The following is a 27,973-nucleotide window of genomic DNA, read 5'->3' as shown; positions in this document are numbered from 1 at the left end:
CTTCAAATGAAACCACAAATAAATAAATATTCATTACCCAAGAGAAGGCGTTACCTTTTGTGGCCCGGCCATCTTCGGATGGGAATGAAATTGCACTTAAGATATATATATATATATATATATATATATATATATATATATATATATATATATATATATATATATATATATATATATATATATATATATATTGCGTGCAATCAATACAACCGTATGTTTAATCCTTGGGGTTGTGCTAACGTGTTGGTTGGGCATAAAACTAAAAGTTTGTCCAATTCAAGTCGAAAGTGGGCTCGGTACGTTTATATGGAATTTAACTAGATATTACGGAAATTTTTACGGGTTTCCTAGAATTGGTTATTTAACCGTTCATGTCACTTTTCAGCACCGAGACTGTATGGAACAGGCCCTACTGTTTAAAGTGATATCTAAGACAAGCATCCCACAGGATTCGAACTCGGAAACTCGTGCACAGAGAGAGAGAGAGACAGGAAAAGTGTATGCCGTGGAGGAGAAAGCATTTTTTGATGTATGTTTGCACTTTCGAATGAAGGCCAAAATAATTACACACAACTAATACTTTGAAATAAATCCGAGTAATGCTATTTTTAATCGGTGGGAGTTCCTGATGGTTCGTATCCCACGTTAAGCTGTAGGTCCGCGTCTAATATGGCCTCGGTGCTGAACGGGACGCTAAACTAAAAAAAAAATCAAGCACAGTTGAGATTCTGACTTATTGGGAAATTTGCTCATCTTAACTTTAATGTTGAATAAGCTCATAAAGGAAAAATGATGTTGATACAATCTGAATGTATCAAAACTTCCGCAGAACCTTGCATTAATAATGATTCACCAAGAATTACGTCAAACATCCATTTTCGACGTACTAACCAATGCTGTATTAAGTAAGTAAGCAATCATATATTGGATATAAAAGTAAATTGCCACCAACTTTGACTTATCTCACTTTGTGGTAATAGACTTTCAAAATTGAATTGCAGTGCCCAGAGTACCCCTCGAGGCCTATTAATCAACAGAGTTGCCATCTTTAGATATAGATAATGAAGAAAGAAAAATTGGAATACTGTAGTAGTAATTCCTTGTCTTTGTTTTCCAAGCGGAGTGATCTTATACGGATGATGTTATAGTGATAAATAATATGAGAGATACCATTGAAGATGAATGTTTGCGGATGTTTTCTTTATGTACTGCGAGCCCAAGGGTGATACAAAACAACAAATGGGCCGGCAGAGGGAGACGCGAGAGAGATAGGCCATCAATTGTTGGCACTTTCTCTGGGGAATGTACGAGACGAGAGGATAGAACAGACAGACTTCGTGGAACATTACTTTCAACAAATGGACTCTCATATTTTTGTGCTTCTGGAAGTAATCCATATGAAGGAGGGCTTCTATGGCAGTCACAGAGCCACAACAAAGGTTTTCGTTATAAGTTCAGGATCTGAATTGTATCAAGTATTACAATCTCTATTCATGATAACAGCATTTTGATTTGACCAATGACGTTGAGAAACAATGACAGCTACATGATAAACAGTTAACTGCATTGATTCCCGTGATCAAAAACCCAGTCAGCAAGTGGCAAATATGGAGGTACATTTAGTGGGCGGAGGGAATGATGCTCCTCCTTAAAATTTCTTCACTTTCAATTGTAACATTAATCCTCCTTGTTAATCGTCCTAATCATGCACGGTTTTTTCTTTTCTTTTTTCTTTTTTTCTTTTTTTTTATTTTAGTGAATTCTATAATTAGTATTCAAAGATGAGATGTTAAAGTAATTTGATATACAGTAAAGACTCGATTATCCGCGAAATTGGGTGGCAAGGCATCGCGAACAACACGAAAAAGATATATAGGTATACATTACTCATAGTTTCGGGGTGAACTGCCGTGATTAGAGGATTATTTCGTTCTAAAGTATGATCAGCAGATGGTCGAAAGGAAGTAGAAGCTGCAGTGGTATGTCGGTTGATAGCTGATTGTAAGCGGTCTGGTATATACCAACCGGGTAGTGGTGTAAAAATGCCTTGAAAATAAGAAGCAAATATATTGGCCTTGTCTGTATCCGTAAGAACTGCTTGATGGTTATGAACAATGGAGTATAACGTACGAGAAACTCAAGCAGTTAGTTGATGAAATTTGTGCCAATCAGTGACGACGCCAGAGGGGGGCAAGGGGGCGAGCGCCCCCCTAGTAGCTACTTCTGCCCCCCTGACTGCCACCTACACTGCCCCCCCCCCAGACTCCTACAATCTTTAAACATTCTACATGTAGTATTTTATATCAGTATCATAACCAATTTCATTGTCAAATTGTAGTCTACTTTCCATGCATTTACTATGTGGCAGATTAGTCCTCAAGCTTTCTTCTTTGAGCGTCTGGGTATGACGCATATTTCTGTTTTCTAATTAGCCCCTTTTGAGGTAAATTTTAGTTCTACTTCTTTCTTACGATTTTCAGTTATTGTGCCTAGCGAACAATAGTAGATTTGGTTGGCTTGATTTCTTCCCATTGGATAAACTTCGATTGGAAACAAAAGAAAGGTAAAACCATTTACGTGACTTATTTATATTTAGGTTTGAAGTTTGAGGTTTTCAGTTTCATATTTTGTTTTATTTAAAGGTTCTATACTTCTCTTTTCTGAACCATTATTCTCGGCTTTCAATATTCAGAGGATGTGCTTATAACAGCTTAGTTTCCAACTACCAAGGCTTAACTTTTTAAAAGGGATAAAAAAAAAGTTTTGTTTTCTCTTCCTGCAAATGATAATAATAAATTTATGGAATGAAATTGATTCCCAATAAAACGTACAGATGGTGATCAGAAAAATGGAAACACCTGAACTAAATTGCAACTTACCAGATTAATATGGTATCGGGCCACCTTTCGCCTTCAGAACAGCCTTGATGCGACGTGGGATGGAGGCATAGAGGTCGTGAATCGTAGCAAGTGGAATTTTACACCATTCCTCGTGCAGGGCATCGGCCAGTTCTGTGAGAGAGGATGGAGGTGGAAATCGTCGCCGTAGTCGTGTTTCCAAGACGGACCACAGATGTTCAATTAGGTTGAGATCTGGGGATTGGGCGGGCCATGGGAGGTGTTGAACTTCATCCCGATGTTCCTCAAACCACGCTGCAACAACGCCAGCTGTGTGAATGGGTGTATTATCATCCTGGAAGATGGCATCATTGTCCGGGAACAACATCCGGACCATAGGATGCAAGTGGTCTCCTAAAATAACTTGATCCCTGCAAGCTGGACAGCGATGTGGCTCACAAACATCTGAACCTAGTCTTAAGGCTACTACGATTCGGAAGTTTTCATTAGACATGTGAAGACCTAATTGGGGGGAAGGTAACGCATTTAACCATGCCCCAGGATGGGGGGATGACGCAGCAAGAAGCCTAGCTTTATCCTCAGGAACAGTAACGGATTGTAAAAGAAGTTCATGAAAATGTGCTGCTATTGGTGTGTACCAAGATGCCTGAAAACCTATTTTGCTGATTTCTGGAATGTCCGTATCTGTTATATTTATCCATTTACTTGAGCCTTCTTGAACTATTTCATCTGGGTCCAGGTGGTAACCTTGTGGAAGGAGAGCCTCGATTAAACGAAGAGATCCGTGATAGGACGCTAAAAAGGTAGGAATCGCCATATCAACGGTTCGTCGAATACCAAGACCTCCTAAACCAACTGGTAAGGATGCTTGCATTCAAGAGTCGTTACTCAAGGAGCAGTTCAAAATTGATTCCAGACCCATTTTAAGGATAAGATCATATTTTTTCAGTAGTGGAGTCTCATTCCAAGATGGAAAGCATCTTAAGAAGTAGTTTAAACGAGGGATCGATAAAGAGGCACGTAGAAGAAAGAAAGCTGCATGGACAGAAATCGAGGCGAGACGAGACAAAAAAAATATTCAAACTTCGATATTTTGCTTAACAGGACATTGGTAAGTGCTTCCTTTGTGAGAGCGGCGCTTAGAAGACAAGCATTATGGTTAGTTAGAAGACGTATTCCTGGGGCAGCTTCGTCAAATTTTTTAAATAATAGGTCGAACTTGGCTTCATCTGACCCAAGAAATCCAACTTCACACATTGAAAAATTCAAATGTAGACCAAGTGCCTTCTCATTTATTTGTGGAGTTGAAAGAACTACATCAGGTTCATCAGCGATAGTCCCATCATCCAAGTACCAAATGTTTAATTCAGTGTTGATTGATTTAACTAAGGAATGAATGGTTATAGCAAAAAGTGCTGGGTCCAGCCCAGGGGATCGCCTTGTTGTACTCCTCTCTGGGATGAAATAGTGTCTTCACCTAAGAATAGATCACTGGGTTGAGCGTAACATTGGTAAACATATGGATAGATTGAAGGAAATTCATTCAACACTGTAGTGAGCATGGAGTCCCGGCGAAGCTCGTTAAATGCATTGCGAAAATCCAGCTTTAAGATAGCTTTAGGAGCATTGTGAATGGAGGAAAAATAAACTTGGGTTGCATGTACAGCTGCTTCGGCTCCGTTGGGAGTACAAACACCAAGTTGATGGGGAGACAAAAAGTTCTTAAAATGCTCTCGTGTTCTGAAGCATATAATTTTGGTTGATGTTCTGCGCCAGACATTACCGACTGCGATAGGTCTAATTCCACCACATTTCTTTCTAAGAGCAGTAAGTTTGGCTCCGAAAAACAATGGTCGAACTTCCAAGGGGACTTTTCCTGCAATAATTAAATTGAACAGATCGCATAATGATTTTAAGAGCTTTTCCTTCGATTCAAGTACTGGACAGGATAGGAGATCTTTGAGAATCGAAGGGCGAAGACCATCAAGACCTTCCGCGCTATCAGATGGAAAAGAATTAATAGCTACCTTAGCTTCATTAATCGAAACTCCTTGACAGCTCTTTGGGTCATCAGGAAGATTCGGTAAAATAAATTCGCCAGGGTGGGCTGGATGCTTCTCCAATAGCGTCTCAAACACAGAAATGTCGGCGGTTGCAACAGTATCATCTGACATTAGTAGACGGACTGCTCCACGGATGTCACCATCTGCAAGTTTGTTTTCTACAATCTTAAGATTGGAAACATTCTGTTTTGGAAGAGATTTCTTGATCTTTGTTGGATGCCAGGTTAAGGCGTCAATACCTACATCACACCAAAGACGAACTCTTTGTTTTACCCAGGAGGTAAGGTTCTTTACATTTTCTGATTTTTTGGGAGCAGTTAGTGCAACTAATGGATATAGAAATAAGTTGATCCAATCTTTTTCGTCGTTTGAAATAGTTACTTGAAGTAACACATCGGCAAGTGCATCAGCAACTGCAGCTCGAGCACCTCGAGGGACACGCCTTAAAATATGCGTTGAGGGCCTTAACGATATTAACATTTTGCCCAGGTTAGACAACGATAATTTCTGTGTGCCTTTATTGCGGTTAGAGATGTTAGTATAAGTAGTTTTATGATCAGGATAGATATTATTATCGACATGACAACAGTCTTCGTCCCCATTTATAACCTGATGCTTTTTACCTATGTGTATAGCTAATCCTCTGGAATTCGCATAATGTTTTCCACAGTGAGGACATGGTAACACATTCGTATATTTAGTAGTAGTAGATGAATGGCCATTACTATTAGTATGCCTGCTAATGTTGGCAACTGAATCATTCCTAGTGGTATGAGTTTTATCTGATTTGGTTGATTCAAACGATGGAACACTTGAACCGTCACTTGATGATTCCATTAGTTCGTATTGTTTTTACATTCAATTAAGAAAATACAATCACAGTATTATTTTCCATATGAAACAATAAATGTACAGATATTTTGTTGAAAGAATGCTCATTGTTGGAAAGTTTTTTTGTCACTCAAAAACTAAGGTGGCCTAGGCCCTCCGACCCAGGGCTATATCCACCATTGGCTGAAATGCTGCAAGAATAATGTCACAAATTCCATCCATGATTTCGGGAAGAGTCATCGCTTTTAATCATCCTGGATGTAAAGCATAATTTGTTGAGAAATTGTCACGTTTATACTAAGCCACTTACTCCTTTACCACTGTATATAACGGAGGAGAGTCCCGTGGTGTTTCAATGATTTCCTAATTAATTTACTTCGGTGACTTTCCTTGGTGGAACAAAAATGTTATAACAGTTAGGATCTGGATGTTCGTGAAATTCGCTGCTTGGGCGCACACAATCACTTCAGAGGCCTGAGAAACAATAAGAATTTCATTATTAATATGAAAATTTGTATTTGTACATACAGAGATATATTTTTCTAAACTACGGTTTCATTTTTCTCCTTAGTACCTACACTCCTTCTGGATTGGACTACGACATTTTCAGCAGCTCCTCGTAAATTATCTCTCTCTCTCTCTCTCTCTCTCTCTCTATATATATATATATATATATATATATATATATATATATAGAGAGAGAGAGAGAGAGAGAGAGAGAGAGAGACGTAGCATATAATACTAGACGAATGTGTTACTTGTAGCATACGCGAAAATAATTCAATTTATGTTAAGGCTTCAAAAGTTTCATTGAAAAATATTTCATGTGCAGATGTTACTTATTTGTTAGTTACAAATTTTACTTGAAATAAGTTTAATTTATAATCACATAGGTCTAATATGAAAACAGCAACGAAATACACAATGTAATGTAAAATAAGTCAAACGTAATAAATATGTCATTTTTGGTATGGCAAATAGCCGCCCCCCCCCCGAAAATGTATCTGCCCCTCCTTTGCCCCCCTAAGAACTTAAAGCTGGCGTCGTCACTGGTGCCAATATTTCGTAGGATGTGCTCCATTAGCAAGTGAGTTGCAAGTTTCGATCCAGTGACGTTTCTTAAACGCAACGATATAGTTATGAATTATCCTTAAGTATTGGCGATGAAGATGAAGCGCTTCAAGGTTGCCCGTAGTTAATTATTCACGGAAAGCTCTGCGTGAGGCTGTAATAAATGGTAAGTACTGTATTGCGGAGGTAGCTTAGGTTTATGTAACTGAACTTCAATTGTTGGAATTGAACGTTGTGCTGCATCCTGAGTGGCTGTAGTTAGATCAGTTATTGTCCTATCGAGTTCGTATTGTGTGCTAGGCATAGAGAATGAAGTCACGGCAGCGTCTAAGTCGGAACGATATTGCTCCCAATTTGCCCTTTGGTAGCAGTAGACCTTCAGAGGAGAGGGCTTAGGCTGAGTGCTAGGTGAACAGTGAAGTTCAACTTTGATGGGAACATATTCGCTACCTATGGAGTCTAGCACAGATATATGGATGGACTGAGGGAGAGAAGATGAGGTTATGACTACATCAGGAGCAGGCCCGTGCTGGCCCACCGGGACACCGGGAAGTATCCCGGTGCGCCCTCCGAAACATCACAGTATAAATAAAGGTATGAGATTTAGTAATAAATTCTTACAGTTTTATTGGTAAAGAATCCGTGAAAGGTGCAGTGCGCCCTTTACATTTGGCGCCCTTGCGAGTTCACACCAAATATGAACGATTTTATTTACTCTTCTGTATACCACAGTTCTGTACAATAAATACATACAGTTACTATTGGTAAAGAACCCGTGAAAGGTAGAGTGCGCCTTCTACATAAGGCACCCTACGAAACATCACATTATAGATAAGTGGTTTTAGTTATCCTTTGTGCAAGCTTTGTATAATAAATTCGAATAGTGATTGTTAATAAAGAAGCTGTGAAGAATACAAGGATTACCCTTTCATGAGATGCCCTGCGAAATATCACATTTAAAAAAATTGGCAGAACAGGTAAAGAGTATAATCACTTACAAAAATATTATAAAGTTATGTAGCTATAAAACGAAACAATGTAATACATCAAGAATAGTTCGGATAGTCAAACGTACGATGCATTCATGAAATACTACACTGACACTAGTTTCTAATTTACGATTTTTACGGCATCGTCTTAATATGCATCCATATATACGAGCATATTGATTGTTCCTGTGTGCTTTAAATCAGTGTTCGGATAATCAGTATCTATTGCAATTCTAAAATATAACTATATTCATTTCCGTAAAATGTGGTCTTCCTGTCACCACGGCAAAGCGCGACCTCAGATTGTGGATCGAGGAGAAGGAATCTGGGATATAGAGGTTAGCCGCGAATATACTGAATAAGCAGTCGCGGAAAGACAAGGGGTGATTCTCCAGCTTGGGATTTGGTGTAGGGCTAACAACTTCATCCTATAAAAAAAAGGGCTTGTTCAGATATATTCGCAGAATCCTCGGATCAGAACTGATAACTTGGCACGAACTCAGCAAAGTAAAATCGACATGAGAATTGGAATATGGAAGATAAGAAGTCTCTATAGGCCAGTCGCGTTAAAATTTGTAACGAATGAGTTTAGAAATAGAAGATGGACTTAGTGAGATATCAGGAAGTTAGATGAGAAGGAAATGGAGGAGTCAAGTCGGGAAATATTACGTTCTTTTACGGGGAACGAATTAAAAATTACCGGTGTCTTCCAACTTGCGACAGTCCTATAAGCGACAGGAACTGTTAACTGTCCTATGAGAGACCGATTCGATGAATTAAGTGCTCTATGAGTCACTGATTCGTTCATACTAAGATAATGGAAGAAGATGAGTTTCTCTCTTCTTTAACTTGTTTCATGCTAATCATTTAGAACCTAACAAAATGTACTATGACAAATTTTGCTGTACCTGAATTTAATACGTGAGAATGCTCTCATTATATTAACAATACGTTTTTCCTAATATTACATTTTTGAATTAATTTATATGAATACATTGACTCTATCAAGGGGAAAACTAACTAAATATTTAGAGTAGCTCCGCTTTTGTCTATGATTCTAATATAATTAAAAATTTCATGTTAAAATGATACGGAGCATAAGTTTAGATTCAACATGTTTATGGCATAAGAAAGAAATCAGAAAGAGGTATGGGTGCCCGAAGAAAATTTTCTAGGGAGAGGCATCTCCATGGTTGCTGTATCACGTCTGGTATATCTGGTATTTAATATACGTGGTTTGCTATATTACGTATACATTTTTGTGAGCCAGGGAGGCGAACCCTACCTTCCCATCGGGTGCCCATGGAAAAAAGGTGTTCACCATTTGAGGATATCAAAGATATCTAAAAACACAGTGTATTCGAAGAAATTATTACACAAGTTACAAATCTCTCGCAGGACTTAACATAACATTTCGTCTAGTTATAAGGGATTATTTCAGATTGCTTCACGAGAAGCTTTTATGTATAAGTCAAAACAAGGGAGGAAGGCAAATTAAGCAATTAGTTTACGTTTTAGTAGCTTACAATAGGAGGGAGGGCGGTAGTTTAGAGTTTGTATACCTTTTGGGTTGTTTTACCTTTAGGAATATACTTTTCATGAAAATATCCCTGTTTTCTTGTTAAGTTATTTGATATGTTTATGTCAAATCTAACTCAAAATTAAAATAAGTTTTATTTGCATTCGCAGTAGAGGAAAAATATATCACGGACAGGATCACTGGCACGTATATATTTCATACCAAGGTTGTTCGGGCGGTAATAACGCCAGAGGCAAACATATTTTACGAGATGGAATCATATCATCTTCCATCATCTCAATGTAAATGAATCGGTCGCTCATAGGACAGATAACAGTTCCTGTCGCTAATAGGACTGTCGCTTCTGGGACTAATTCAAAATTACCAACTAGGATCAGGACTTTTCGTTCACAAACGAATACGTAATATGAGCAATTACATGGGTTGAATTTGTTAATGATAGATTTTCTTTTACTTCTCTTAAGGGTCGGTGGTGTAATATTATTGTTTTAAATGTACATACCCCAACAGAAAATAAGGATGACAATTTATTAAAAAAAGTTTTTTACGATAGAATAGAACGGTATTTGATCATCTCCTGCAATACCATATGAAAATTTTGTTAGGCGGTTTCAATGCGAAGGTAGGACGAGAGGGTATTTTCAAACCGATTATAGGGAATAAATGTCTATATAAGGAAGGTTGTGACAACGGCGTTAGACTCGTGAACTTTGCAAATCCAGAAACCTTATCGTGATGATTACAAAATTCCCACATCGCGACGATCATAAATATACTTGGACCTCACCAGACGGGAAAAAACATAATCAAATCGATCACGTTTTAGTAGGTAGAAGAAAACAGTCTAGCACAACTGATGTTCGGTCGTCCAGAGAAGTTGATTAAGATAATAAGAGAGAGACTATCGTTGAATAAAGGAAAAATTCAATATCTGAAAACGAAGTGGTTTAATTTAAAGAAATTAGAGTCAGGTGAGAGGGGAGCCAGATTTAAGTGTCGAATGGATTCTCGGTTTTATAAGGTTCGGAATGCACTAGTGTTCAGGATACTTGGTTGAAATTAGAGATAACATTCAGATTTCAGCAAAAGAAATATTGGGACACGCAGAAATACATAGGAACAAAGCATGGTTCAACCAGGAATGCATTAAAGTAGCAGAGAAGAGAAAACAGAAGAAACAGCGTTGGCTACAAAATCCGAACGAAAAAAACTACATAAAATTTCACTGCCATCTGGCGGGAAACTTCCAAAACTTTTAGAACAAAGAAACGCGATTTTTGAAAGCTAAAATTAATTAACTTGAAGATAATAGTAAAAATAAAAACATTCAGGACATGTATAAATGCATTAACGGACTTAAGAAGGGCTATCAATTTCGTGCTTATATATTAAATAAAGCTAAAGGAACAGTTCTCACTGATCAGTATAGCATCTTAAATAGATGGAAAGATTTCTTTGACGATCTGCATAACACATAGCCAAAAACTAATGTGCATGGAGAAAGTGAAATGTATACAGCATAACAGTATATTCCAGAACCTAACCAGACAGAAATAGAAATCCCTAATAAAAAATTAAAGAAACACACATCTCGGGGTGTAGACGAAATTCTGGTTGACTTAATTTTAGCTGGAGGGGGAAAATTGTAGAGCAAGATACAAAAACTCATTCTCCTTATCTGGAACAAGAAGGAATTACTACAAGAATTAAAAGAATCAATCATTGTTCCAGTCCAGAAGAAAAGCAACGAAACTGATTTAACAATTATTGAGGCATTTCTCTTCCGTCAACATCCAATAAATCCTCTTAAACATTCTATTATTTATTTATTTATTTATTTATTTATTTAATATACAACACAACAGGCTTAATACCCAATTACAGTGTTGCGTACATACAGCAAATGTTACATATACCAGGTATAAATTTCTTAATTATTTCTACAGAAAATTTCTTGTTTCACGTATGATCTGAACTTGTTTTCTGAAAGACTAAATACATTCACTTTATCAAGCTTATTTACAATATCATTGTATAATTTACACAGCCTCCACATAGGGGATTTATATAATATATTGCTCCTGGCCCTGTATTCTCTACTCTGGTTTTGCAAGTGGGAATCCGCAATGATATTTTCGAGACCAACTCCGTACAATCAACCTTATTATTTAATAACTTCTATAAGAGTAACAAGTCCAACATCCATCTTCTTTTTTCTAGAGTTTGAAAATTAAAGTTGTTTACTAGATCATTGTAGGAAAAACATTTGGGATAATAATTAGTTTTTTTTTCTATGTAAGCATTTTCAAGAATTTCGTTTGGATATTTTCTATTTCTTGAGAGTATTTTTTATTATTGGGGGTCCATATAGTAGAACAATATTCTAATTTTGATCTAACATATGTAAAATAGTGTTGTAAACGCTGTCTCACTGAAGACATCTTCCCCTATTCTGTAAATTAAACCTAAGTTTCTATATGCGCTGTTTGTTATTATATCTATGTGTTGATTGAAATTTAGTTCAGGATCAAAAATAACGCCTAAATCTTTGACAGTACTTGGTTTAGACAATTTAGTTTTTTTCAATGTATAGTCAAGGGTGATAGGATTACTTTTTCTCGTAAAAGACAGTGATTTACACTTAGATACATTTATTATTAATTTGTTGTCATCGCACCATGTTTGAACTCGCTGTAGGTCTTGTTGTAGTTGTATGCAGTCTTCAGTTGAATTAATTCTAGAATATAATTTGAGATCATCAGCGAATAGGAGAATCTCAGAGTTTTGAATAAAAAATGGAATATCATTAATAAGTAGAAGAAATAGCAGAGGACCCAGATGAGATCCTTGAGGAACCCCAGACAGAATAACAAACTTTTCAGTGACATGGCCCTTGTATAGAATAGATTGTTTCCGGTTATATAAATATGATACAATATTTTCTATTGCCGTCTTTGAAAAGTTTGGGCTTCCTAATTTCGCCACTAGAACATCATGATCCACGACATCGAATGTCTTACTGAAATCGGTATAAATAACGTCTATCTGGCCGTTTTTGTTTAACTCCGTTGTTATAAAATTTGTTACAACTGCTAGGTTTGTTGCAGTAGATCTATTGTGTAAGAAACCATGTTGATGTATAGATATAACTGACTTTACGTGATTCAGAATTCATGTATATAAATACTCTTAAGAATTTTGGCAACAGGAGATAATATAGCTATAGGTCTGAAGTTTTGTATTTCGTTTTTATTTCCAGACTTTGGCACTGGACACATTAAACTTTCTTTCCATGAGTCCCGAAAACTGCCTGTTCTTATAGACATATTGAATATAGTATGGAGCGGATGCTTGAATATATCAATACAGCCTTTGACAATACACGGAGGAATACCATCCGGTCCACATGACGCTTTTGGTTTGAGTGCCTTTATAGCCACTTCAATTTCTCGGAGTAGTATTTCTCCAAGTTGAAAGTTGTCCAACAGGCTACTGCATTCCGTCTTGATAGAAATTAAACTATCTACGTCGTATTTTGCTGAGACATTGTTATAAACAGATTGAAAGTAATGCGCAAAGGCCTGAGCAATCTCACTGTCCTTATTTAGTTCTTTCCCATTGTAAGTCAAGGAGGCTGATGACATATGCTTGGTTTTGCTTTTGACAAAACTCCAAAGTTGGCCCGGATTATTATGAATAGAAACTTCAGATTCTAGAATGAGTTTTATACGCAATTGATATGTTGGTGTTTATCTGTTTACGTAACTCATGAAATTTTTCACGATGATATAGGCTTGCAGTTATTCCACTTTTCCATTTTTTTTATGATGATAGAATTTGGATTTTATTTTTTTAAATTATACTATAAATGAACCACCTCGGATAATTTCCATTAACATATTTCTTACGGGAAATATACATGCTAAATATATCATTAATCATGTTGTAAAAGTTGGATAGCACACGATTGATATTATTCATTTGCGAAAGACAGCCCCAGTTTATTTTGTGCAGTTCCACTTATAACTCTTTGAAATCAGCCTTCTTAAAGTTGAAACCAGATACTTTTGCTTCTTTGATTTCTTTCTTTGTAACGTTTAATGGGATAGACACACTTATTGCTGGATGGTATCTGTCTTCATTAGTAACAAGAGGACAGTCTCTTTCAATGAGAACCTTATCAATATTTGATAATACTAAATCTAAAGTTCGGCCGTTACTGTTACGAATATTGTTAAATGACGCTAAATTATATAAGGACATAAAGTTATATATTTTTTTTTATATATAATTAGAAAGATTGCCTCCATACGCAGATGAAAGTATTGGAGATTATCAGAGCAGATGTAGGTAAAATCGATCAACTATCGACCAGATATTTACTATTCAACTGATGCTTGAAAAAGAAATGGGAATACAATATTCTGGCACATCAACTATTGACTTTAGACTAGGGTAGGAAGGAAACATTGTGCAACATGCTTACAGAATTTGCAATACCGAAAAAGGTAGATTAATTAAGTTATGTTTAAATGAATCCCAAAGTAAGGTTCGAGTAGAGAAATTCTTATTCACGAGCTATCACGTTGAGAATGGCCTGAAAGAAGGAGATGCGTTGTCGCCATTATTATTTAACTTTGCTTTGGAGAACACTATAAGGAAAATCAAAGACAGAAATCAGATCCTAGAGCTGAATTGTATTTACCAGGTTATGGCGTATGCTGATGATGTAAATTTAATAGGGGATGATAGAACAATAGAAAGGCATGCAGAAATCTTACTTAACGCTTGCAGAGATACGGACTTAAAAGTAAAGGCAGAGAAAACTAAATAAATGGAAGTTTGTCGGAATTGTAATACTGCATTCTATGGATGCGTTAAAATACCAAATAATATTTTCTTTCGACAAAGTGGATACTTTCAAATATCTAGAATCATTATTAACAGACCAAAATAATAATAACTATAAAAAAATATGTTAATTGAAAGCAGGGACATCGTGTTATTATTCAGTTAAAAATCTTTTGTTGTCGCAAATTCTGTTGAGGAATTTGTGGCTTAAAATATTAAACGATAATCATGCCTGTTGTGTTGTATGGTTCCGAAACATGGTCACTGAATCTGAGGGAAAATCGCAGACTGAAAGTATTTGAAAACATGATTCTTAAACCAATATTCGAACTGCAAGAGGAACGGGAATGGGGAATGGCGGAAATTTCATAATGAGGAACTGCATAATTTTATACCGTTTACAAAAACATTGTTAGGGTCATCAAGTCTAGGAGGCTCAAATGGGCATGTTTGTGGCCAGAATGGAAGAAATTAGAAATGCTTTCAAAGTTCTAACTGGAAATCCAAATAGGAAAACAAAAATTAGGAAGACCGAGGAGCAGATGGGAGGACAATGGATCTCGCAGAGATTGAAATATAAAGTAGAAACTGGGTCTAGTAGGCTAAGGACAGAAATCAATGGAGAGCTTTTGTAAATGCGGCACTGAACCTCCTGTGTCCATAGGCCATAAAGCTATATTAAATTGTTGATACATTTAGCTTCTTTTTATTTGACAGAAATGTTATTAGAGGACTAAAAAGTTTTTTCTCTAGTAAAGAGGATTTCGATTTAAGGTTTCCACAAATTAGCTATTTACGTTAATGCTAAAAAATTTGGTGGTGATTTTGATATAGAAAGGCGTCCATACTTTCTTTCAAAGTATATATATATATATATATATATATATATATATATATATATATATATATATATATATATATATATATATATATATATATTCCCGTTTGTATCGGCGCCCTTTTAGTAGACTTGTCCACCGCCCTCATTAGTATCCCAGGACGGCCCTGGTCAGGAGTAGTGCTACTGATAGGACATCTAGGTTTCGGTAAATATGGAATTCAGCTCCTGTTTCATTCCGAACAAAATCTAAAAAGTTGTCCTTCTCACGTTATGAGAGACTATGGAAATTTAGGTCGTCCATGATATTGTAATGTCGGAAATTGGAATCAATGTGGCGGAAGAAATATCATAGTTGATAGCTCTTCCTGGACGATAGTAAATGGTTACAAGGGTACCTGTGCGGCCTCGAAAATAGACCGTCATGACGTTATGTTCGGGAAAGTGAAGTGAAGGTGGAACCGTAACTGCACGAAAGGGAAGATTGTGCGGGATACCAACAGCTATGCCTCCGTAGAAACGTGGACCTGTTGGTGCGTCGTGGCGAAGTAGATGATATTTTGGTATATAAGACGTTAAATGTGGTGTAAGGAGGTTTTATTTAGTGCAAATGCGGCAATTTGTTCTTCCTGAAGAAGCTGTGTGAAGAGTACTTGATGCGTCCACAGAGATCGTATGTAATAAAAAGTAAGTTGTAACTCATAATAAAGAATGTAAGTGTATAGATTGGGTGATTCATATTAAACATAAACTTCAAATGGTTGGATCTGAAAATGGTCCGGAATAAGTTGCGTGAAGTTGTAAATTAAACAATAGTTTGGCTGTGTGCATGATTTGAGTTAAAATATGATTGCAAAGAATTGAATGAATGTTCTCTAATGAAATAGTGAGAAAACGGAGTAGATCTTCTACAGTAACTGGATGACGTAACGAACTTGTTGGTGGAGTTTGTACATCGACCGAACGTGTAGTAACAAGTTCAGGCTTAGTGGGATCAGGTTGAGGCTTGTCTTTATATTAATAGCTGTATGTTGGGCGACGTTCAAAACAGCGATCACAACGTGGTGGATCTTGAAGGTTAGGACAATTTTTAGTAGGATGTTCGCGGGAACAATAACCATATTTGATGTTGTTTGTACATTCTGCTGTTGGGTGTGAATTATGCTGTTGACACTTGTCGCATCAAACAAACAGAGGTGCTGGCGTGCGAGATGACTCGACCATATATCAGCGTCGATATATATTTAATCTAGTAATAGTTCTTGATCCTAATACAACGCTTTATAGGTAATCCTGCTGAAGTTCGGCAAGAATTTCGTCATCAGGTTCTACACCACGAATAACTACGGACAACATAGGAGGTCGCCGTGGTGAAGAAGGAGTTTTGCGTGTACTCGGTTGTAAAGTAGAAATCCTTTGCTTTCGTCCCAAAAATTTCATACGTTGCCTTGTTACGAACATGCGTGGCGAAATTCAGGTTACTGGATTTCAAAATGATGCCACGGTGTGTCTTAACAATTTCACGAATCTCAGGATGAGGGACATACTTGATTAATTGCTGAAAAGCAGCACGAACAGTGTCATACTTCGGATCATAGTAAGAAGTTGTACACGGGATCCGATTGATATTGCTGCTGTTGATTATTGGCAGAAGTGGATGTCCAATCCATAGTATCTAGGATCTAGAGTTTGTTCTGTGGATCAAGGGTTTGTTCGCCATCAGAGAGAGATCGAGAACGAATCCGATGTCGTTTAGTTATGCAGTCAGCGTAGGTAGACTGAGAAATAGTGTTACGGTCTGAACGAGATGTTCCCGTAACAATGCGTGGCTGAATTTTTTGGTGACTGTTAGGCCTGATGTTGAGAGGTAGTAATCCTAAATCCTAACCGCGATTCGAAGTTCCGGTATTCTTCTCAAAGTCTGTCATCGTGATGGAAGAGCCGAGGGCCGAAGTCTAAATAAAGATGAATAAGATGAAACAGATGTTTGACGAAGTTCAAGAAACAAGACACCTTCCGAAAGTGAAAAGTTTCGTCAATCCTCTAAGTGCTGTAAGTGTTCTATGCTCGCAAGTAAATATTACTATATTTGGTTCTCGCTGGCACAGTAACTGGCACAAGAGAGGTTAGGCTTTTTGGTGAAGTATGAACACCAAGCACACCGCCTTCCGAGCATATCAGAAGTATGTCGTGACTGTCTGTGTGTATTTGCATTGGTTTTTTATTGTTTTGCATGAGCTAAACTTTGCGCAATATATTTTGAATTTATGGCAAGTAACTAATAATATTATCTTTTTTCTGTAATTGGTCACAATAATATTGTTGTAAGCCTGTGAATCGTCTAACAACAGTTACACGGATAGCTGTGCTTCCATCTGTTTTCTTTATCTGTTATTCTTGTGTCTTAGCACGTAAGAACAGAAGATGGCAAGAATGTTACTCATGTGAATATTGTCAAACGATTCACATTTTTATTTCAACATTATTGTAACCGATTACAGGAAACATAGAATATTCTTCGTTACTTGGCATAAATGCCAAATACATTTCACTAAGCTTGGCTCCTATCAAACAATAAATACCAATGTAAATTCCCTCAGGTAATAACGAGTTATTTCTGATATGCTCAGAAGACGACGCGCTTGGTACTGAATTAACACACAAGTAACACGCTAAAGTGATAGTCGTTTTGTGTTGTTTCAACATCGCATTTTTTGCTATGCAACAGTTCTCGAAATAATAGCAAATATGTCTACATGCATACACACATACAGGTCAAACTGAGAACTTCTTTTTCTAGTCGGTTCAAACGAATAAAGAGCGATAATCTACTTAACTGTATAACTGCAACTGCCAAAAATCTACAAATCTATGATTTGTTATTATAAATCAAATTGTCCATATAAATAAAAATGAAAGTGACTATGTTTGTCACAATAACTCTTGAACCACCCGACCGATCTCGATCAAATTTTCAACGTAGATGAGGTTCGGGCCTGGGAGTGTTCTTATTGTTTCAATTTGACGGTGCAACTTAGGAGAGGGAAAGGGGATATATATATATATATATATATATATATATATATATATATATATTAAAACACATTTTTCTGACCAGAATAAAATGAATTATTTAATAATTATACGATTTTTGTTACAGTTTCAAGGACCTAACGTCCTCTTCATCACACATTCTCTTTTCTCAATGTCTGATGAAGAGGACGTTAGGTCCTTGAAACTGTAACAAAAATCGTATAATTATTAAATAATTCATTTTATTCTGGTCAGAAAAATGTGTTTTAAAATGTTATTGTGATTATCCAGAACCATGGAGTATAATTATTATATATATATATATATATATATATATATATATATACAGTGAAACATCTACTAACGGACACCTCTATAAAGCGGACACCTCCCAAAACGAATATATTTTGTAATCCCCAAACACTGTAATAGGAAAAAAAAAACATATTGGCAAACCTCTCTAAAGCGGACACTCTCTAGTACGGACAAGGACAGTCTTTCTTGTGTTTTATAGGTATTATTTACCTCCGTATTACGGACACTTTCTCTAGAAACAAGTTGAAAAGTTCAGTAAAAATACACTTTTAGTAATTCATACGTATGTCACCAAGGAAGAACATGTGGGTGTGACAACATTTTGCCTGCTCAACTGTCTGTTCAGCAACCCAGAGGAAGAGTCTTTGTTTAACAACACCCTTATGTCCTTTTCTTGCTTTCCACTCCCAGTCAACCTGTTTCAGAAACAAAAGTGATTGACAGTTGCCCACTGTTGGGAATGACACATCATTCTACTGTCCCGCTGGAATCTCTAACCAAACAGAAGGCAAATTTGGTATTTTTTTACTACGGGTACGCATGTTGTCTTTGGACTGCAATTAACTCACAAATTACGAAAACGTAGTAAGTTTCGATAAGTGTAAAGTGCAGAGAACTATAACATCTTATTCACATGTTGTGCCTCGAATTGGATGGCGCAAGATAATGCAGGTACAGTAACATTTTGGTAATGTTCATAAATACGTGATTCATGCAAAAATATTTCTTTCTAATTGCATATTACCTTGTTTATTAATTTACGTAAGAAAATATTGGAACCTCTCTAGGGCGGACACCTCTCTATAGCGGACAATTTTTGATTCCCACGGCTGTCCGCTTTAGAGAGGTTTCACTATATATATATATAAATGATCGAAAATGACCGATATCAGAAAGCGCTTCAGTAATAGAAAAATGTGAAATTAACGGAGCATATTACCAATTCTTATTTTAATCCAGCTAAGCGGGTAATTGATGCTAGAATATATTAATACAAAGCTCTCATTTGGATATAGTTACACCAAGGTTCATAGAGTAGTAAAGTTGGGTTATATCGGAAAATAGAAGCTGATTGGCTAGTGCTATTGGGTCACTATAGGCGCAGAGCAAGAGAAGCGCACAGCCACAGACAAACGATGCTTGGTGTTTACAGAAGAAATAATGATATTTATCGCTACGTATGTTTTCTTTCTGGCTAATTGTTTTTGGGTTTCATTTTAGTTGAGAATTTCTTCTGTAAGCAGAGATTGAATTTTTTAATGTTATTGTTTTTCCGATTACGTAATTTTTTACATTTTTTTTTACTGAACATCACGTTGCTGCTTTTTACACAATTGAAAATCAGGTCGAATCCTTTTGTTGGATCAGGTCCTTTTGAAAATCAGGTTGAATAATGTCGAATCAAGTCACTCTTCTCTCTGATCGAAACAAAAGCGGCTACGATTTCTGTATAGCTTGGGGTAGTGAAATTCAGCTATATGAGTATCATTATCATGTAACCAAATGAAGAGTCAAGTAAATATACAATAACCAAAAGCTGGAGGTCAATCAAACTTTAGCGGGGCAAGCTTCTGAAGGATCAGCGCCCATGAAGACTACCACGTGGCAAAAAAAACTATGCCCAACTCTTAGATGCTTATACTTAATTGGGAGGAAATACATTTCTAGCTAGTACCCATTAACACTGCACATTTTCTTTCTCAATAAGCGATATATCCAGCAAGGTATGGAAACTTTTTCACTGGTTCGTTACGTTGGAAACACACAGTGGAAGTTGCAACATTCATGTGCTCATTCCTTCGGCACTAGAGAATTCACGTTTAGTAAATAGCTCTCACTTCAAGTGCGAGGAGTCCCAGGTGCGATTCCAGACCATGTAAACTTGTAATAGACAACTATGTGTCTGTGGATTTTCCCTTGGTGTTCTTTCGTTTCTTCTCACACTCTCATTCCACGACTGTTTCATAACAATTCACTTTAATTTATTATCTGTTTCCTTAAGGTTATAGGAGTGGGATGTTAACCTGAAGGATTTGACTTTGTGTTTAAAAATGGACTTTTTGAAAAAATGATATACTGTGTTTGTACTAGGGATGGCCACAAAGTTCCGGTTCCGGCGGAACCGGTTCTTAGATATCCGGTTTTGAAAACCGGTACCGGAATCAGATCCAGACCTGTATCCAAAAACCCGTTTCCGAAACCGGATTTTAAGAACTGGCTCCAGATCTGGATCAGAAAAATTGATTCCGGAACCGAATCGTTCCGTGCCGAAAGACGGTTCCACTAGGAACCGGTTCTGGCCATCCCTAGTTTGCACTGGACCTCCCTCGTAGGTACATGATTACCGTACGTACCTTCGGCGTGAGATAGCGGGGTTATTGTGGTTCACATTCCTCATTAAGTAGTATGTCTATATCTCATGTGACCTCGCTGGTGAAAACGACGCTAAATTCTCATTCAACAACTACTGCTACGTTTGCAACTTTATTTATTATGTTCTATTTAGCACAACCTGGCACCCCGCAACTATGCATTCCTTTTGTGTTAACTTCTGTGAATAGTGTACTCTTACAACATACACACACACACAAACTTCTGTTTAAATTCGAAAAAATGAAATGAAATCTTTGAGTTTTACGTCCTACGATTATGCCGGTTAAGCTAAAGGAGACGGTGATGATGAGTAATGAATGAAATGGTGGAATGAAGAAAGTGGGAGGAAACGGAAGAACCCCGAGAAAACCCACGAACACTGTGTTTGTCCACCACAAAGCTCACACGGCACGAGCTGGGATCGAACTAGGGATCCAAAGTACCAAAGATGAACGCTCTACCACTGAGCTACCGCGGCTTCTATTTAAATTCGACCTAAACTCAATATGCAGTACCCACACATGCACACACACATACACACACACACACACACACACATATATATATATATATATATATATATATATATATATATATATATATATATATATATATATATATATATATATATATATATATATATATATATATATATATACAATAGAATACCAATCAGAAAACTAAAATAACCACCAGCACTAAGTGTCCGAAATAAGCCTATATATATATATATATATTTTTTTTTAATACGAATCATTTCAGTAGCCAGCTGGAATTGCGAAAACTGAGAATTTCCCCTTTTGTACTTAAAAACTCTCTTATCAGTACATTGGTTCCTCGCTCTGGAAAAATAATATTCATGAAAAATATTTGACACCCCTTTGAATATGTAATTTAATCAAAGAGAAATGTTAAGTTCTAAAGTCAACCCAGAAATAACTAGATTATTTTCAAAATTTCATTTCAAACGCTTCTTCCGTTTCCTCACAGCTTATAATTAAAAATTGGAAAGCAAGATTGTACAGAAATTGCTTACTTTTTCCTTTGGATGTGTAATTTTATAAACGCTGAGACACTTATTATTATTTTTTAAAGTGGAGTTTTCATTCCCATCAATAGATGGGCGGACCACACAAGGTAACGCCTTCTCTTGGACCAATGACATCAACTTGTAAATTATTATTGCAGCTTTGGAAAATTCCAGATTGCTAATAAAACTCCTACTGATCAAAGCAGTATATATATATATATATATAAAGATTTTATATTTGTGTTACAGTTTCGGCTACGTAACATAGCCTTCCTCAGACGCATTATGAGAGAAATATCCAATTTTGACAGCTTATATACAATCTGAATGCAAGACACGCCCACAGAGCCAATTAAAAGTTTACGTTTTGTAAAGAGAAAGTGAGTGTGTCTTGCATTCAGATTGTATATAAGCTGTCAAAATTGGATATTTCTCTCATAATGTGTCTGAGGAAGGCTATGTTATGTAGCCGAAACTGTAACACAAATATATAATTTTAACATATATATATATATATATATATATATATATATATATATATATATGTGTGTGTGTGTGTGTGTGTGTGTGTGTGTGTACTGCTTTGGTCAGTTGGAGTTTTATTAGCAAGCAGTGACATCAATTTATGTGTAGTAAAAAGTTATTAGGAGTTGGTATCAGGAAACATTTATTAATTAAATGATTTCCATTAATACCTAAGAATATGATGAGAGACGAGGTGATGGTACCAATGAAGTGTTAGGGGAATCTTCTGCCCTGGGGTTGCTCACAACGAGTTGAGACAATAGGAGACCTGTTAATGAGAACAAAGAAATACAAGAGAGAAATTTTGCGCAATAAATGTGCGGATATTGATGATAAATGCTACGATGTGGATTGTAAAGAGGACTTGCCTAATAACGTTCATAGAGTACAAGGAGATGATAGACTGGTGAATATGTGTAACGTGGTACAGCTGGAGTTTCATCTAATAGTTCATGAAATATCGTTTGAGTGGCGTTGATTCAGTGTTGAACGTAGTGACAGCGGAGACAGTAGAGATGCTTCGAAAGAGTAGGGATAGTTGTACGGCTATAGATTTCTTGTGTTGGGAGTTCGTGAGGTATTGAGTAAGCAAGGCACAAGGCATGACGTTCGAAGACCTATAATCTGTCATGGAACCAGGCACATTGTTTGCTAATGTCTATTGCTTAGTTCCATGCATCGAGAGCATGCCCGCGACCGTTCGGTCTATTCGATGGATGGGTTCCACCAAAACAAGGCACCCCGCCCGTAGTTCCATGATACTGAATTGTATCCTCGTGCAAGTGGTGCACCGTCAGAATTTGTCCCCTAATTCTGACTCGCCTAAGCGATGTAACCCCCATTTTCTGAGGGAGTGGGATACGCCCACTACGAGGCCAGACCGAAGTTCTGAGTGCCTACCAGTTGACCTATTGGTTGAGGCAGACTGCTAGCGAGCCAGTTCTACCATGCTCTGCAGGCATGGCGCCCGAGCATTATAAGGCAAGCTCACCTCCCGCCAGTGTTCACAATTACGCAGATTCCTGGGTTTGGCTCCCACAAGCTACCGAATTCCACGGTATGACCACAGCTCGGCAGAGTCCAACCCAAATCCGTAGCCCCAGGCGAAACCCAAGGGGGCTTGTTCAATCCCTGCCCTGCCTACCTCTATCGTTCAACTGTCAATCGCCTTGTCGTGTAAAGGTACCACGCACACGTCGAGATACTTCTGGATCTCATCCCGGACTCAATGGTACGTGTTAAGTCACCATTTGAGTGTGGTGCCGGCCCATATCCTACAGAGTTTCCTTCCCTTAGCGGGATCAGACACGTTTCCCAGATTCCTAGGATTGACCCCTCTCCCACCTCCGTTTGGTCCCCCTCAGGCAGGAATCCGACACTCTCCCCCCAATAGGGTCGTCCAAGCAATGCTACTTGTCCGAACCCAATGGTACGTGTAAACCACCATTAGAAGAGAGACCCACACCCTTCCTCGGTAGGGCCGTTCAAACAATACGGAACTACCTCTAATTACGGTAGAGGTACACCGTACATTACCAGACCCAATGGCTGATGTAGACTGTCTACCTTTAAAGACAATGGCCATTTAGGAGCGGCAGCTCCCCTGGTAGGGTCGTGTGCCCCTGCACCCAGTGAATGTGTAAACCTGGGACGAACGAGCGATCCACTTCCTCAGCACTCCTGAGGTACGAGTATGCATTAGGATACTAAGTATCCCATCCCGGACCCAAGAGAACGCATAGCACTCTCTTTGAGGATAACCTAGATCATCCTCCCGGTAGGGCACTGGATCCGCCCACATCCTTGGACACACCAGCTACCCACTCTTTATACGTGTTGGGGAACCACGTAGCCTTATCTTCCGGACCCAAGAGGACGGCCTAGTTGCCCATTTCGGAGGATACCCGAAGGATCACCTCCGCCGGTAGGGGCGGCAGTCAAAGACCACCTACATCGCTGAGGACGTGACGAGGTCACACGTACTCTCCCAGATCCAATGGCACGAGTTAGTCGCCCATTTCGGAGGATACCCGAAACCTCACCTCCGCCGGTAGGTTGTTGTTCTACCTTTCTTCAGTAGCGAAATATGCGGTATCGTCTGCAAACTGTAAAACATAGATTGGTGGTGGTGGTTTTGGCTTATCAGTTACGTATAAGATATAGAGTAGTGGAGACAAAACAGACACTTGCGGAACTCTGGCTTTCGGGATAAGGTGGTGGGACTGTGCTTGATTAACTTTTATAAATGCTAAGCGGTGGTGAAGAAAACTGGCGATAAGCTGTACATAAGTTAGGGGTAAAATGCGAATAATTTGAAGATAAGCCACTGATGCCAAACAGTATCGAATGCACTATCAATATCAAATAAAAGTAAAATAGCAGACAGATCTTTATTGTAATGGTTAACTGGATAGCTTGACAACATTAAAAGTTGATTAGCTGTGCTAAATGAGGGTCGAAAGATAGCTTGCGTAGATGGTAGAGTAGGATGAATAAGTAAGTGTAAGTGGAGGGACTTTACCAGAATTTGTTCTAGAGTCGTTCTGAATACATTGGTGAAACTAATTAGTCAGTAAGATTCAAGAAGCGTAGGATCCTTGTGAGGTGTAATAAATACATCTATTTTAGCGAGCTTCCAAAACGTTGGAAAGAAGCCTGTAGTTAAAATAGTCGTGTAGAGCTTTGTGAGGATAACATGGAAAACTGTTAGTGCCTGGCGAAGTTGATTTTAAGTGATAATATCAGATCCAGGAGCTGTATTACGGCGATTTCTGAGAGAGTCGACTATGTCTTCACTGGTAATAGAAGCTGTGAGTGGTTCAATCGGATCAAGTTGATTTTCTATGATAAGTGTAAAAACAATGTTCGGGTACGATTGCCGAGACTGTTAATGTGACAATAAGATGGATAACTAAAAAAGTGGTGTAGAGTGAGGGATGAAAACACCCTCAAAATGCGTGGTGAAAGTTTTCGCTTTCTCTGCAGCAATGGTAGGTACCATCAACCAGAATGAGATACTGTGAGCCGTATTTCTGATATGGAAGCCGTTTGAATAAATTCTAGAATTTCGTAGAGTTTGTTTCCGAGCGTAATATATTACATTACGAGCAATCATGTAATACTTGATCATACATTGGAATTGTCGCTTTTGTAGTAGGAAATGCTGCTCACGTGGTTTGCGGTATTCTAAATAATCGTGAGAACGGCGAAGAAGTGTGACGGCGTGAGAAAGTAAACTAGACTGATTAGATTGCAAGCCATATTTTGGAAGTGCATGATCGGTAGCGTTACTAATGATAAAACTTAAAAGAGGTGGAGATGGAATAAATAGCATATAAGAATGTGATAGAAGTGTCAGTAGCTTTATAGTTACTCTGAAGTGTAGAGGCAATATTTCTCGAAATCTGCTTTAGCAAAATTATATTTCGGAATCTTGTGGATTTGTTTGTTGTGTGCCAGACGGAATGATTGTGACAAGAATAGGTAAGTGGTAGCTCCTACTGAACTGAGTATCTCCACAGTACATTAAGTTAAAAGGTTGTTACGAACAATAACTACATTAGGAGCAGGCCCGTATCCAGGGGAGATCTAGGGGGCCGGGCTCCCCTAAATTTTTACTGCCCTCTAATATTTTCACGGTACACTGGTAAATGAAGTATAATATGGTGATTAACTATAATATGGTTGGATCGCCCACCCCCTTACATTTTTGGGATGGCTACCGGCCAGATTAGGAGTGGAGTTACTCTCAAGTCGAATGTGATGTGGTATAGGTATGCAAGTTCTGCGGGTAGTTTGTAAAACGTTTTCAAACTTTTTTGTTGTACTGCTGCGCTTGAATGATAATTGATATAAGCTAGAATGATATAAATTCAAAAATTCTAATTAATAGTTTGTGTACTGAGTTTCGACTTCTTAATCTGGAGTGCTGCAGGTACGTAGCCAAGGGGGTTCCGGGGGGTCCGTACTCCTCCCCTTCGAGACCAGAAATGAAAAAATTAAGGAAGGATGAAACAAAATGAAATGAGAAAAAGAAGAATCAGCGTTAAAAATAAAATTAAAAGAACTACAGGTACCTTTTGGTTACTCTTTCTTATGAGGAGATTTATATTACTTGCAATACATGGTGGCGAGGTTAGTGAGATTTCCTGAAAGAGTCAGAGAATTTGAAATTTCTGGAAAAGACGGAATTTTCAGAATTTTTGCTACTAGTCAGGGAAATTCCAAGCTTCCGAAAGCAAAATGCCGTTATGTAACAGTGCTTTTTATAATTTTTCGTCTCGCATCCTTCAGTATCAAACATGTTATTTCAAAAACAATTTTGTACTGCTCCTTTAACCTGTCATTTGTAACCGACAGTAGTTGACGGAATAAAAAAAAAAAAAAAAAAAAATATGTGGAAAGACAGTTCTGGTTGCATTTGATTGAACAGAGAGAGGAAAGCAGATACTGTAAAATATTTTACAAGACGTTATTGAGTATGTACTTTTTATAATAGTTGAGGTCATAATGAAAGGAAAATTGTTATATTTGAATAAACAGAGGAAGGAAGTAAATATTGTAAAATCTTCAATACGTTTTTATTGTTATTATTTTACTCGAGATTTCTTCATAGTTTGTTATTAAAATACTTGCCAACATATCCCTATTTTATTGTTCTAACATGGGCCACGGTGGCTCAGTGGGAGATCGTTCACCTCTGGTGCATGGGGTCCCGAGTTAAAACCCTGCTCCCGCCAAGTGAACTTTGTGGTGGACAAACACCGTCTGCGTGGATTTTCTTGGGGTTCTCCCGTTTCCTCCCGCTTCCTTCATTCCACCATTTCATTCATTTCTCATCTTCGCCGTCTCCTTTAGCCTAGCCGGCATAACCGTGGGACGTAAAAACTCAGAGATTTCATTTCATAATTTTTATTGTTCTAACAAACCAATATATGTTGATAGCAGTGGCATATTTACGATTTTGTTTCGTGGATGGATTTGCTAACTTTCGGGGGGGGGGGGCTTTGACTGAAAATGTAAAAATCTGCAAGATATTTCATATACTTTACTATAGTAATTAAGATTTCGGGGGGGCTTAAGCCCAGAAGCCCCGCTAAATACGCCACTGGTTGATAGTAACGTATAATTTAAATTGACCAAGCTCCTGGACTTCAGAATTTCATGTCACTCCCCCCTCCTCCGTTACGAAATCCTTGATAAACGAACCAATATACATATATTCCAGTAAAATAGCTTCGAGTGATCGAGCTCCTGGTGTGATGACCACTGTATTTCACGTCACGGACCCCCCTTCTTCATAAAATCCTGGTTACGTGCCTGAGTGCTGGTCAGGTATTTCATTTTTTGGATACAATTTGAACCCTCCTTGTCCCGTCTTAGGGTATACAACTGAATAAAATGGATATAACATAAACCTGGCTCGAGCCAGGTACAAAATTTGCTCGAAAACTCATTTCAGTCTATTTAGCTATTTTCTCGTGAAAGGCAACACACAGCGTTCTCTTAATTCTTGTCATAAGATATTCACAAGTTCCTAATATGACGTCATGCGCATGACAACTTAAAATGGATCTGTTCTTAGCGCTCACACTCTTGTTCCTTCACTCACAGTGAAACTATTAATTTAAAAATTGACACTATTTTGTAATCTACT

The sequence above is a fragment of the Thermobia domestica genome, chromosome 1 (assembly GCF_964235325.1).
Source record: "Thermobia domestica chromosome 1, izTheDome1.hap1.1, whole genome shotgun sequence".
NCBI classification, from domain to species: domain Eukaryota; kingdom Metazoa; phylum Arthropoda; class Insecta; order Zygentoma; family Lepismatidae; genus Thermobia; species Thermobia domestica.
This window is presented reverse-complemented; position numbering follows the sequence as displayed.